The sequence below is a fragment of the Eptatretus burgeri genome, chromosome 13, assembly GCF_056783735.1.
Source record: "Eptatretus burgeri isolate ZD-2024b chromosome 13, Ebu_testis_v1, whole genome shotgun sequence".
Taxonomy (NCBI): Eukaryota; Metazoa; Chordata; class Myxini; order Myxiniformes; family Myxinidae; genus Eptatretus; species Eptatretus burgeri.
The window spans coordinates 62,101,398-62,113,897 of NC_140973.1; the positions used below are offsets into that span (position 1 = coordinate 62,101,398).

The following is a 12,500-nucleotide window of genomic DNA, read 5'->3' on the forward strand; positions in this document are numbered from 1 at the left end:
AGGAATGGGGTGGAATACATGGGGTAAACAAGATGGACACCATATGGACTTTCAGGTCCTTATATGACAGGGATTCATTTTATATTATACATATATTCATCATCTACAGATATTTATTCTGCTTTGGAATAATTTCACAACAGCTTCCTTTCTTTCATACACCTGGTTTGTCTCATATCTGCAACTGCCATCACCATCTTCTCAGCCCTGGTCTACTGACTGGTGAGGAAATTGCAGTCAAGCAGCTTGCTTTCCCCAAAATGGAAGGCTAACTTGACTGAAAGCAACTTCAGGTCACTCTATCAGGCTCACAACAAGTGTATGTCCATCTTTAAGCAAGCGAGCAAACACCATCTTGCCAATCTCAAGGTCGAATGCTTCAACCAGTCTCCTTTCTCTCAGTCCTGGTGGTGCCTTCTCAAGCCCCTCAACTCATGGTGTGTGCTCATGCTCCTTCTCCTCCCTCAGCTCAAATGACCTCACCACAAACTTTGTTTCGGACAAGGGAGAATCTTTTAACTCAGTGTTTACCTCCAAAACGACCAAATATAATCTATCCAACCTATCCTCCTCTGCCTACCCTCCCCCTTACCCCATTCTGGCCACTGCCTTCTTGATTCTGCATCTTTCACATCCAAGAAGGTAGAGAAGGTTCTGTCCAGCCATAACTGCATTGTCAAAGGGCACAGGTGGCATCAGTCCCCATTTTCTCAGATTCTGCTCTTTCGGTCCTTGTTTCTCCTCTTCTCTCTCTCTCTCTCTCTCTCTCTCTCTCTCTCTCTCTCTCTCTCTCTCTCTCTCTCTCTCTCTCTCTCTCTCTCTCTCTCTCTCTCTCTCTCTCTCTCTCTCTCTCTCTCTCTCTCTCTCTCTCTCTCTCTCTCTCTCTCTCTCTCTCTCTCTCTCTCTCTCTCTCTCTCTCTCTCTCTCTCTCTCTCTCTCTCTCTCTCTCTCTCTCTCTCTCTCTCTCTCTCTCTCTCTCTCTCTCTCTCTCTCTTTCTCTCTTCAGCTTGTCCTTCATCCTTGGCTGGCTCACGGACACATGGAAGTCCGATAAATTCACTCCTATTCAAAATAAATGTTCAAAAACAGATTATCTCAACTCCAGGTCAGTAAACTTGCTTAATATTATTGAATAAGCAAAGTCATGGAATTAATCATCGCTGCTGACATCAAGTCTTTCCTTTATTTCAAACAACCTGACCTCTGACCATAACTTTGGATTCCATCCTGGTAATTTGACATTGGATTATGCTGCTAATTCACTCCCAACAATGGGAAGAGGCCCTAAATATTGGTATGTGGAAGGGCGGTGTGATCCATAGCTTTTTGATCCAAAGCTATAAAAAAAATTGATGATATCATCGGTCATGTGATTTGGCAGCAATTTTTTTTTAACCTTCAAAAATCTTCTCGGAAGTGGCTGAACAGATCGAGATGGAACTTTACACTATGACCTCCTATCCATGAGGAACAAAAGGTTCTCACATGTGACGTCAGAGGTCATATGGTTTGGCAGCCATATTGGATTGAAGAAAAAATATTAAATAATGTTTTCTCTGGAGCCTTCACTTAATCTGGAGCTTAATGAATCAATGTGAAACTTCACAATTATGATCTACAGTAGTAGTGATGCAGAATACATGTTTTAAATGTCAACTTGATCTGATACATGGTCTGGCAGCCAGAATTTTTTTTGGGGGGGGGGGCTGGATTCTTTTTTCCTTTTTTTGATTTTTTTTTTTGAATAAGGCTCACTTGGATTTGAGGATAGAGGAGTAGCAGCTGAATTGCAAATCCTATCCAGGTTCCTCCTGATGACTTTATCTCTGCTTTTTTCTTGTTTGGGGGTTCCTTCTGATTATTCCAATGCAGGACTGTACTTATTTGGTCTTCCATTTGATTTTAATTGCATTGATTTTAATCCCATCCTAAATTCAATTGGATTATAATGAAAAACGTCAAGGGTCAGGGTCAGGTGTCCAATCAAAGCGGGGTTGCATCAAAGCTAGACGTCTTGGGACCCGGTCATCTCTGCCAGCAGCTATAAAGTGGCAGTTCTAATTATGTCTCTTATTAATTACCTTGCACACCAGTACACAAACACCACACAAAACAAGTTTTGGTCTAAGGTGGTGGGGGGGGCTTTGTCCCCCAAAATAGGTATTTGCTATCACATTGGTTCACTGGTACATTTTACTGATTCCGTCCCATGATGACTTCCTTCTCAGTATCATTATCTTACCAGGTGAGTGCCCAGGGGTATTGCCCCTATTTTTAATTACATTTTCACAGGTAATCGTAGGCCCTATACATTGTAATGAGAGGATCTGATCAAATTTGAAAAATACATTGAGGTAGGTACTTACCCTTCACTTCCTTTTAGCAGCGTTCCAAGTTGCAGCCTTCTCGGGGTGCTTCCTCGCAAACCACCCTTTCTTCATCAACATCATAGTCGTAGTGAATGTGTGTTAGGGCCAGCACAGACAACCTGCCTTGGGTCATGCTTGCCCTTAGGTAGGTGGACTGCCTGCTCTGTTAATAGGTCGAGATTCGTTGGGCCTGGCCATCAAATCAATGAGTATTCTGTTTTCATCACCAAGAGCATTATTGGTGTTGTATTTATACATGTGAAAGTTTTTGACTTGTCTCAATGTTCCACTTGTGCATAAGCGTTGGTAAGGTCCAACCATGAAAATGTTTCAGCGCCCATGAGAGTTGTGAACAGGTCCTCGACCTTGGGCAGAGGATATTTGTCCAGTTTTGAGTCGCGATTTATGGTGGTCTTGTAGTCCGTGTATGTACTAAGGGTCTTAAAGGATTCACTTACCTTGGCAGTGATATTCATGTCTCTGCTGGCTGTGAGTCAGAGGTCAATAGACGTCTGGGTTGGGCCGAGGGAGTCATGGTTCACTCGATAATGGAGTGTGGCGCTGCCGGTACCTGTGCGGGAGGACGAAAGTCCGAGTCTTCAGGTCCTTGGTGCTTCGAATCTTGCTCAATGGATGTGAGACTTGGACATGGACCAAGGATCTGAGATGGAGATTTAATTCCTTTAGTACCAGGTCTCTTTGGAGAATCCTTGGCTATCGCTGGTCAGACTTTGTGTCCAATGAGCGTTTGCTGAGAGAGACTCAAATGAGATTTGTTACCTGCATGGTCCATGAGCATCAGCTGCGGCTGTATGGACATGTGGCTCGTTTTCCTGACGCTGATCCTGCTCACCAGATTCTCTCAGCGAGGGTGTCTCGTGAGTGGAGCAGGCCAATGGGCCGACCACGTGCCTCATGGTTGCAGCAGGTTCATCGGAACCTCAAGGAGATGGGGATGGGCCAGGTATCTTCCTGGGGGATGGCCAGACGGAGGCCCCTGGAGTATCGGCGGAAAGTGGACGCAGCAACGCGCTGCTCTGGCGCATGCTCCCATACCTGACCTGACCTATAGTCCCGACAGATATGTAAGCTAGCTCCCATCAGCTTTCAGTACGGGTACAATTGGAGAAGCCCAGTCAGAGTATTCAACTGAAGCGATGATTACTTCATCCAGTAGACGATTGAGTTCCTGCTCGATTTTTGCTTGAATCATGTATGGAACAGGTCTTTGGAAAATCGGCTGTGCCTCTGCATCCACATGAATCTTGTCCTTGATGTCTTTGAAAGTGCCAACACCTTCATGGAATAGATCAGGATACTTATTGACCATTGATGCGCATCCAGCACTGGTGGACACATGGTTCACACTATGCCAGTTGAGTTTGATGACTTTTAACCAGTCTATGCCATGCAAAGCCAGACCATTGCACATTGCGACAGGCAACGATAATGCGTGGGATGCACCATCATTCTTAACGGATGCAATGGCTGAGCCGATCACAGGCCAATTTCACTGGTATATGTCTTCAGTTTAGTCGACACAGGTATGAGCTCCGGAACCTCATCCTGTGGATACAGCGAGATGAACACTTTCACACATAATTGATCTCGAAGCACCAGTATCAATCTCCATTTTCACAGGGGAGTGATTGATTGTCAGTCACAACAATTGGAGGTTCAGTATTCTTAGTGCCAACAGTGAAAACCAAATAGTCTTCACGTTTGACTGTGATCATGCCTGATGTGCTGTTGGCTACGTGAAGCATGTGATCAGTTGACTCTGCATTATCATTGTCGATATCGACATCAACATAGTGAGTGAAAGAGGTGGGTTTGGGACATTGGGCTTGCAGATGCCCTCTCTTACCAGAGGTGTAGCATGTAAATTGTTTGTAATGACATTGGAACGTGCCATGTCCACCACCGCAATGCCAGCAGGTCATGCCACCAGTCTTCTTCACACGGTATGTCTCGCAAGCAGATGGAGATGGAGAAATACGACACTTCTCTTTGGAGGCTCAAACTCTGAACATCCGGCTTTAACCTTGTAATGACACGTAGACTTTGACAGCTTGCATACATGCAGTGGCAATGCCAGTAACCTTCTTGGGGTCTGGATCGGTCTTTGAGAGTAGTTTACGCAGATGGAATCGCTGTTAATTCCAAAGACAAAAACGTCTTTCGGCGTCTTGTCCAGTCTTGTGCCAAATTCACAGTGTTCAGCCAGACATCTGAAATCAGCTACAAACTCGCTCGCCGATTGGCTCTCACTTATTTGGTGCGTATAAAACTTGTACCTTGACACGATTTTCCCTGGCTTGGGATTGTCGTGCCTCTGTATCAACTCAACCAGTGCAGTGTATGACTCGTCATGGGGTTTTGCAGGTGATACATCTTTCTACACAGATCTCAAACTGTAGGTCTGGGATCCGTACACATTCAGTAGAATAGCTTACATTCGAGGTGCATCATCAATGCCATCTATTCCGTTAGCAACAAAATATTTGTCCAGTCTCTCGCAAAAGTCAACCCAGTCATCTGAACTCGGATTGAATGAACTCAAAATCCCGATGCCGGCAGCTGCCATCGCGAAAATGAAACGCAATACGTGAGCTCGAACACACAATCCAGCTCCTCGTCACCACTGCAAAGTCTTTATGAGAATGATGGCATCGCAAACCGAGAGATTCAGAGACGCAAGGTGAGCATCCAAAACAACAGTTCACTAACCGGAAATCATAGAACAGCAAAAGCACTCGGGAAGCCCACCAGGTGGTGGAGCCCGGAAATGGATGTAACATCACAGAATGTTACAGTTTTATAAACAAATATTGTAATATTTCGAATTATGTGTTTGGCCTGTTTATTTGATATTTATATGTACATTTGCATCAATAAACTTTGACGCTTTGCGAGCCATATTGGGATTGCAGGAGATCCAGGTGTGGCTCGCGAGCCACAGGTTGCCGACCCCTGCATTAACGTTTGGCAAATTTCTTTCCCATGTGCAACGATGTTTCCTTCCTCTCGTGTCACGCATGATTCATGCCCCACTTGCTTTAGACTGATATCATCAGACATCATGCATGCCTGCAGCATAAAAAACTGAAATGGGATTGCCTTTTACATTAACGGTACATTAACACAAGCGTTCAGTGAAACAGAAACCCCTGGGTCTGGCCTGACCTTAAAGCTTTAAGCATCTCTCACCTTACCTTTGCTTGGTCGCCATCTTTTCTCTCCTGGTCTTCCACGGCATCTTCTTCTGCCGTCTTCGACTGCACCTTCTCCGTCTGTGTTTTAGCGGATTGTTCCGGCGACACTGCCTGTCCTGAACAGCACTCTGCCTCTGCACCAATGATCTACATATACCAGTTGCTTTGTGCCATCCAAAACCTCGCTTACCCTATTGTTCATCGTATGAATCAGTTTTGTTGGTGCCTTTGCAGGGTATATATATATATATATATATATATATATATATATATATATATATATATATATATATATATATATATATATATATATTCATTCATTGTACCCAAGTTGTTGTGCCCCCTTGGTCCTCTCTGAGTTCGTTAATCGCTTGGTCCGTACCATTTGTGATGGTGTCACGTCTAGCCTCTTCCCTGTACTTTTCTTCATAATAAACACCCTTGTAAATTATAAGACATGTTCCTCCCCGTTGCCTCTTGTACACGTTCTGCCACTTAGTTCGGTTTTTATTGAATGATCATTGGGGGAATGGTAACCGTAAGTTAAAATAACTGAACACTTCCATGTACATTTATTCCATGTTCAGTAACGTGTTACTCATATTTCCAGAACCCTGTCAAATATCCACCGAGGCATTCACAAGACCTTCGGCGCTGAGGCAAACACGTTAGTGAGTTTTAGACGTGACAATATCAATCAAGATGTCAGAACCATCTTCCTGGACAAATATTGGGTATTCGACACATTCTCCCATCTTGCTGTGCTTGCCAAGCTTACTGCCTGCAGCATACAAGTTCATCTTCATCTGCCTGGTTTTCTGAACTCCTTCATTCATGCAGTCAACATGTTGCTATCAATGGAATTGTTTCCTCCAAATGGAGTCTGGGATGCTCTTAGGCGGGGTCAGTATGACTCCCCTATGCGTTGGTGCCCCCACTTCACATCTGCAACTCCTGGATTCTGTGGAATCTAAAGGTCTCAACATTTTTGGAATCTCGGGATGAGGCAGAAGTGCAATGGTTGTTTCTCTCACATTGCAGACAGGGTGGTAGCCTCTGTTTTTTTTTTCCCACAACCTCTCCACCTTGCTCCCAACCATCTCCTCCAAGACGCACCACATTTTTTCATTAACTCTCACCAACTTAAACTCCCAAAATCTAACCTTCATTCCCACATCCACTCCTTTGTTCAGTTTTCCGTTTATTGAATTGCCTTATCTGGAGGTTGTTCAATGCCATTCTTCCTTTCAGGAGTTCAAGGAGCTGCACCACCAACCATCTCATCTAATCACCCATCCCTACCCTCTATCTTTTCGCCCTTCGTTATCCCTTCCTAACCCAACCCCCGTTCACACAGGTTGCAGGTGGTCATTCATCCCCTTGTTTGTTGCAACCACCTGTTTCCCTACTCCTGCAATGCCAGCACATTGCCTTTTTTGCACTCTGACGTCACTCTTTCATGAACCCAGATTTTGTATCCCCCAATTTTGTTTTCTAGTAATAATAGGAGATCGCTCTGGCTTGTTCCTCCAACTTCTTCCATTACCACTTGCTCTTTTGTATTGTACTATTGCTTACCTTTTCATTCTTTATTAGGGTACCCTGTCATTCTGACAGGGAACCCAATTGTTTTTCTTCTGTTTATTTCCTTATTTTTTATTATATATTATTTATATTTTTCCGCCGGCAATTTTGCGGGTTCTTTCACTTTAAAAATCATTTTCTCAGGAACGGTAAGTCCGATCAACACGAAATTTTCACCATAGTATGTATCTTTTTTGATAGCAAACTTGTGTGGTAATTGTAACGTCATAGGTCACGTGGTACGGGCGCCATCTTGAAAAAACCGAAAAACTTTGGACCTCTGTATCTGAAACTTTCTAGGGTAAAAATTTTTTCGCTTCATACATTTGAATAAGCTCCTCAATGGGAACAGGGGTGATTTTTCGTGAGGTCATCAGTCAAGAGGTGTACCAGTCAAAATTCGTTAGGTACAACGCTGCATCGGAAAAATCTGAAATTTCTTGAGCCTCATCGGCACAACAATTCACCGCAGAAAAAATATATTATGACGTCATAAATCACTTGGTTCGGCAGCTATCTTGTTTTGGGAATTTTTAAAAAAAAAAATCTTCTTCTCCAGAACGGCTAAATAGATTGAGGTGAAACTTTACACACACATTCCTCATGAAGTCCTTTATCGAGTTTGTTAATTTCTTATTGATCGGTCATACGGTTTGGCGGCAATCTTGAATTTACCGTAAACCTTCAAACATCTTCTCCAGAACGGCTGAACAGATTGAGGCGAAACTTAACACACATTCCCCATGAAGTCCTTTATCGAGTTTGTTAATTTCTTATTGATCGGTCATACGGTTTGGCGGCCATCTTCAATTTACCCAAAACCTTCAAACATCTTCTTCTCCAGAATGGCTCATCAGATCAAGGGGAAACTTCACACACCTATTGCACATGAGTAGGGAATACAAGTTTGTTAATTTCTAATTGATAGGTCACATGGTTTGGCAGCCATGTTTGATTCAAGAACAATATTAAATATTGTTTTCTCTGGAACCACTTACCCGATCAAAGCGAAACTTTGTGACTGTCATCTGCAGAAAGTCCCATGTTGTATCAAAGGCGGATGTGTGGGTACCCGGTCATCACTGCCAGCAGTTATAAAGTGGCAGTTCTAGTTTGAATTGGTTTTCACGTCAAAAATTTGTTTCTTTCGGCAGGGGAACACCACCATCTTGGTCCACCGTGCAAGGCATCATGGGGAGGTTGATTGGTTTGAGATAAAATCACCATGCTGGTTTGGCTGTGGAAATAAATGTTTCTCACTAGCTATGGAAAATGATTGCCAAAAATATTTCTCTGCCATAAGTCAAATTTGTGTTTGCATGTGCACGAAAACTACTCGAGCAACCAAATGGATAACTAGATAGATAGAGCCGAATCGCATTAACTACTGAGATGTTCCACTCACAATCCTGCCATGTTTTTGAATGTGAACGTTTTATTACGATAAATAGCAATTTGTTATTTTAAAACGAGAAATGCACAACAGGTAGGATTGCTGTTTTCATGGAGTGCCTTTTGATAATACACGTGTGCATCGTTTTTCTGTTGAGTTTTTTTTTATCTGCACATCTCCTCCTGTCTGCTATTCATTACATGTACATGTTTCATGCATGCTACTATATCTCCCATATACATGCTGCAAATACATGTTGCTCCTATCTCCCACTTTTTGTATTGTTGCAGGAATGTGATTAGGGTTTCAATCGAGTAATTTAGCATCGTTATTTCATGACTAAATGTTCAGCATAAAGCATATGGTATTTATGGAGGAGGCCTAACGTGTCGGCTTTTGCCTAGACTGGGTTAAAGGTCACTCCTCCATTTTGTATTGTGCCTAAATCTACCCAATTCCTCCCCCACTAATCTTTTCATCCACCTCTTGATCCAGACGTCGCGTGAAAGATCCAGATGTGGCGAGAGGCAGCAGCAGATTCTGGATAGGATGAGAGGGCCATGCGGGCAGCCAATGAGCATGCAAGGAAGGACGTGCAAAGCCCCATAAAAAGCACGAATGTGTCTCTGAGTTTGGTCGTCATCATCAGTCAATTGAAATCCCCTCTTGGTGGTCGTCGGTGGATTGGAATTCTCTTCTTGCCGGTGCATTGTCAATTGGAATCTTCTGCTTGCTGGTCCTGCCGATGACTCATATGCAACCCAACTTTCGCTGCGTGACCGGTGCAGTGGAGTTAAGCCGCAAAGACCCGGGGAACTGGAACACGCAAGCCTTGCCCAAGAACGTTCCATTTTTCGGTCTTGTCGATTCTCTATCTGTAAAAATACTTGTGGTATCAATGGTTAAATTTGTGGTTATAGTCCAGGCAAAATAAGGTTTGACTTTGAACAAATTGCAACATAATTTTTTTAACCACAATGCATTTATATGGGGTCTCAAGAACACCATACTAAAAGTCCTAACAAATCTCGATTGTGGAAATCCTTACAATAATTCACGGACTGGTGTTTGTGTGTTTGCAGCACTGCTTCTATAGTTCCGGGCCGATTACATCCAGACTTGCTACACATAGACCCGGAGCCCAGAAGGTTTATTTATGTAAAAAGCGCCACAACTGTGGACCTCAAGCTTTGATGGGGAACTCCCCCAACATCATAAAAAGAATTACTGCCGGGTCTGGGCCATGGCTTTGTACCCGAAATCACTGGATTATTGACGCCATAACTGAAAATCCTATTTTCGCCAATATCTGCATAACACTACATGATATCATCACAAATAAGGTGTCAATATCCATGTTTTCATGGTCAATGATGATGAAAAAAGGTATTTAATGCTAGAAAATGTAGAGTTCACCCTGAAATGTACATATTGGTGTTGGCTTTTCTATGAGTAATGCTTTCGCTTTAACTATTTCCTCCTTTTCTTTATTGCAGATCATGGTGAATGACAACTACATGTGCATCATTTGTAAAGAGACAGAAGAGGAGGAACCTGGCTTGAAGTATTTCATTCCAGAGATATGGGAAACAACAAAGAATGCTGCTCGTAACCGAATGACACTTCAAAGCGATCAGTTCTTTAGCACGTCGGAAGAGATAAGGAAGACTGAGCGACCAGAAAGCAAATATTATCACTCAAAATGTCTCAGTCATTTCTGTGCTGTTAAAAGACGATCATCAGCTGACAAAGAACTGTCTGAACCACCCTGCAGGACGACTAGTTCAAGTAGCGATCATCCTTCTATCAACAAGAGAGGTGTTCTTGGACAGGAATGCCTTTTTGGTGGAATGAAGAGGAAGAGGAAGGTGCAGAAAAATGAACCCCTGACACAATGTCTGGCAACAGATGGGTGCCAGTCAATTTGTCCGTGCTGCAAAGAAAAAGTTTGATTCCAGGATCCTTTCACTTGGAGAAGATCTGATTGCGAAGGAGGCAAAGTAACACAACACTTGTCAGTGAGATTATGTAAGGCAGGATGAGGATGAGCAAGAGCAAACATCAAATCGGAAGAGGCATGGTGAAGCTTTCCAAACATTGACACTCTTAATATTGACAATGAACTCATCAAGAAGAAGAAGAAACAAATGTTGGTGACCGTTCTTTTAAATTTGTACAAATAAGAGTTTCTTGCTCTTGGAGGAAACCAGGATGACATTAACAAGTACTCTGTTCAGTTTCATGTCTCAGGTGAAGGATCAATTTAAAGACATCCTTGTAAACAAACAAGCAAATAAATCTGGAAATGTTGTCTTCACCTCCTCAATGATGTCTGCAGAACCATTTGCTTTGCTGAAAGGGTCCAATGACAAGACTGAAGAAATCAGATATGCTGCCATGGCATTGCGCACAGAAATTCTTGCAATGTCCTCATCAAATATCCCGGCACGCACTACGATTCACACTTTGAAGGAGAACACCCCCAACATCCCCCATCTGACGCTCCTGTTCTTCCATACCCTCATCGGTGGCATGCAACCACGATTGGCACGTGCCAGGGATGCAATTGAGAGAAAAGCAGTGGCCATTGCATCGAATGCTGTGATCAACTGTACCTGATTAGCAATTCGTCCTTGGAAGCATCAATCACTTGGGCGAGAGTTGGGTACTTTCAGCGGATTGAAATCATTGCTGACCATCCTGAACCACCTTGGCCATTGTATCAGCAATGATGAAGTGAAGCGGCTTGAGACTGAGATTGCCAACACATGCTCTGATGGTGAACGCGAAACCCCTGCTGGCCTTAATCTGTGCAGTGACTTGGGAACAGGTAAAACATAGCAATCATATCACCAATACATATTGATTCTTAGAAACACACGTGTTGTCACATCACTCGTGTCATTTGAAGCAGAAAATAGCCCTTAATGTCCTTCTTATATTGCAGCATTGGCGTGGGATAAATATGATATAAACACGAAGACACCAGATGGCAAGAACACTCTGCATTCAACGGTGGGGATATGTTACCAGAATCAGCTTCAATCAGACATTGCCAGACGCATCACCTGCTAACCCAGTCGAGACACTGACTGGCCGGATGAGGAGACGATATGATGAGAACGAGAGGGTGCTTCCTCCCTTTCAAACATCTCTCAAACGAGCACAATTCAAGCTGACTCAATCTAGTAGGGTGATGGAAGAACAAATGATCCAGCAAAAGGGCATGGACTTTACATGGCTTCTTAAGTCGTTCACACAGAAGTTTCCACTCTTCACTGGATTATTTTCCTGATCTGTGACAGAAGGACTCCCCCAAACTATGATTGCATACATGGACCCCATCTCCCAGCTCCCAATGAGGAACGATGTGGTGCAGGAAACAATGGTGTGCTCAGTAAGAGTTGAGTATGCCGTCGTCACATATGACCTTGCTGGTGCCCTGGAGGCTTACTCAATTCAAGCGTTGCAAACTCCTACTTTTGATGGACTCATTATACTGCTTGGAAGCTTCCATCTTGATGTGGCCTATTTTGCAGCAGTGGGCACCTTCCTGGCTGATTTGGGGGTTGAATATCTCCTCACTGAAGCAGGCGTCTTGGCTGAGGGGTCACTTGCTGGTTTCATGAAGGGGGAATTCTACGACAGATGTACCAGAATCCATCAAATTCTTGCTGCTGTGATGGAACGAGAGCGCTTCTCTCAGTACCTGGAATTAATGAAAGATGAAGAAGAGTCCCTTGCCAAAGAAATGATGTCCGACTGCGATAGCACTGCCAAGATATTATTGAGAATGTCTCATTCGTGGATCTCATGAAGCGAAATGAGAGCTTCTGCCATGATATCATAGCTGTTAAATATGGAGGCACGGCAGCATACTGGGCCATCTATGTGTATCTCGTCAACAGGGTGTATCGAGAACTGCAGTGGGCCGTGTGC

The 12,500-nt window shown here is 43.5% G+C and overlaps 1 long non-coding RNA gene across 1 annotated transcript in view; it reads left to right on the forward strand.

Annotated features, from left to right (window-relative positions):
• Positions 1 to 12,500, forward strand: part of LOC147014624 (uncharacterized) — a 42,919-nt gene that overhangs the window by 30,227 nt on the left and 192 nt on the right. The window contains exons 2-3 of the long non-coding RNA XR_015050826.1: positions 10,058 to 11,391; positions 11,509 to 12,500. The exon at positions 11,509 to 12,500 is cut by the window's right edge and continues 192 nt beyond it. This is a non-coding gene — a long non-coding RNA (uncharacterized LOC147014624). The remainder of the gene's footprint in view (positions 1 to 10,057; positions 11,392 to 11,508) is intronic.